The sequence below is a fragment of the Eucyclogobius newberryi genome, unplaced genomic scaffold (genome assembly GCF_026437365.1).
Source record: "Eucyclogobius newberryi isolate DKJ021-1_F unplaced genomic scaffold, fEucNew1.0.hap1 SCAF_12, whole genome shotgun sequence".
Classification (NCBI taxonomy): Eukaryota; Metazoa; Chordata; class Actinopteri; order Gobiiformes; family Gobiidae; genus Eucyclogobius; species Eucyclogobius newberryi.
In genome coordinates, this window is record NW_027315746.1 from 8,635,704 (window position 1) to 8,638,203 (window position 2,500).

At 41.4% G+C, this 2,500-nt stretch overlaps 1 protein-coding gene across 1 annotated transcript in view; it reads right to left on the minus strand.

The window, feature by feature from the left end:
• The window catches only part of LOC140356025 (noelin-3), a 38,495-nt gene that overhangs the window by 12,359 nt on the left and 23,636 nt on the right, over positions 1-2,500 (minus strand). The gene's annotated exons all lie outside the window — the stretch shown is intronic.

Consider the following 2,500-nt stretch of genomic DNA (forward strand, 5'->3'; position numbering starts at 1 on the left):
AACATGACAAACGCTGGTCGATCAGTATTTTGACTCAAAGAAGAAGAAGAAAAAACCTCAAAGAACAATATTGTTTCAGCCTGTGTGACAATGCAGTGGCTGTAGCTCAAACGGCGTCGGCGAGAAGGCTGATGTCATAAATGTGAACTGGAAAAAGGGCAGGAGCTGATGGCGTTACTGATATGAGCGCTCGTTCAGCAGCACGAAGGTCGAGCCATTTGAATCCCGCTCTGACACAGTCATTGCGGCAAGACATTTCACCCACCTTGGCTTTGCATACGTGTTTGTGTTTGTGTGTGTGTGTGTGTGTGTGTGTGTTTGTGTATGAGCGTGTGTGTGTGTGTTTGTGTGTGTGTGTGTGATTGATGCTGGTCCAAGGCCCGCTTGACTCACTGTTGTCAGTCTTTTACCCCGGGACAACTCCTTATCGCCACCGAGTATGGACTGACAGAGTGACTGATGGCGCGCTACTCAAGCCAAATCCATACATTCATTTATTTTGATCATAATTGTGATTGAAAATATGTGGGGGGGACAGGGGGACGGTGGATCAGTGGGTTAAGCCAACGCCAACTGGAGGATTAACGGTTTTCAGATGTCTCAACGTATCTTTTTCTTCATGAAAACAGTTGCAATGTGATATTTTTGATACACTCCCTTAACTTTTCAAACAGTTTTGTGCTATTACTCATGTTTAGGGATTTAGACCTTTAGTTGTTTAGTTGTTTAGTCGGTTGATGGGGTCTTGACAAACAATTTTGGGGGATTGTAAAGGATTTATTGTCAGAAAATAGATGAAAGAAGTGAGATGGTAAGATTTGGTGGTAAATTGTGACTTTTATCTGCTTATTTATCTAAAAAAACAGTGTGTTTTTTATATAAACACACCGTTTACAAGTAGTTTTCTGTATATTTGTAATTGCATGGTCTTGTCAGTGCACTTCTTCTTCTTCTTCTACCCCCCGTGTGCGCAGTAAATACTTTAAACTGCTGCTTTATCGACTGCGACTAAAAATAAAGCCTGTATAGTGGGTTTATAGGGCAGATGCGCTCCTCTTCCATCCCTCGGCCACAGATAGACCACGCCATTGTCGCTCTGGCATGAAACCGGCCCTCTTTGTGTTGTATTGTAGCCGCGCTGGAGTCTGGCGGTGCCCGAAATGTCCCGACCGACGCCCCGAGGCGCGGAGTGCATTAACGTCACTGAGTCGGTGAATAACAGAGAACAGCCCAGAGCTAACGGCGCTAAATGCGTTCGCGATGTGATGGGCTAATATAACAGGATTGCCCACGTGCTGCCGCTGCGTCTGCTCCACTGTTTTGTTTGTGGCTTCGGAAAGACATAAATTATATCTGTCAGAGGGAAATAAGATCATATTTGCAGGGAAAATTGGATTGGTTGTGCTCTTAATCCAATGTTTCAGCTGTTGGGTCTAGAGGCGGTTTCATTATGGGAGAGAAAATTAAATTAAAAGTATTATTATGGTGGGGCAGTGGTGTCGATATTTTCCGTGGTCGGCTGAGTTTTTGCCCACCCACCGGACAGTTTCCGGTTCAAATCTCACAATTGGAATACTGTCGAGTCACTGGGCAAGACTGTGTCGGTGAGTTTATACTTTGAATCAAGTATTAGCCTGATATGCACTTGTTTTAGTCCTGGTCCAGTCCAGTTTTAGCTCTGTGTTTAGTGCAAGTGTGAATTTCACCCATGGTAGCTTAATAGTTTTGTATAAAGCTCAAAAAGGTTAAATTAAGTGCAGAAAACCAAAGTATGGGGCAAAAAATGCCATTGGCTATTTTAAACCCCAAGGAAATCGTTTTAGGTTAAAGGTATTCTAATGCTGACTGATTATTTTATCTAGATTAAACGGATTTACATGAAACAACAGCAAAAAGGAGAAGATATGAAGTGAGTTATCTGAATGTTTTAGAATGAATGAGTTTAATCGAATTATCATATCTAGTACTTTTATGAATACATTGTTATTGTTGCATGAATTCCTGTGCAGTTGTCATCTTTTGAGCGCAGTTTAGGGCCGAGACATGGAAATACTTGATCGTTTTGACAGCTTTTGCCCCCCATTTTAGTCGACCAGAGAGGGTGGGCTGTTAGCATGCTTGTTGTTGAAAGTGTGAAAGCAAAAGTCCGCTCCAACAACAAATAGCACTAACGGGAAAGTGTTTTGCGTTGCCAGTTCCTACGACCAAACGCAGGTTGAACCTGCCAAAGCCCGGAACCCTCAGCCAAACTTTAATCAGTGCAGCCTGTGACACACTGTCTGCAGGTAAAGGCTCTGGCAACACGGCAGCAGATGGAATTGTAGTTCATTTTTTAAACCAGTAATAGTGCAGGTTACATTTATTTTACTTTACTTTACTTTACTTTACTTTACTTTACTTTATTTTATTTTACTTTATTTTATTTTATTTTATTTAAGAGTATTTTTAAACCAGTAATAGTGCAGGTTACATTTATTTTATTTTGTTTTATTTTATTTTA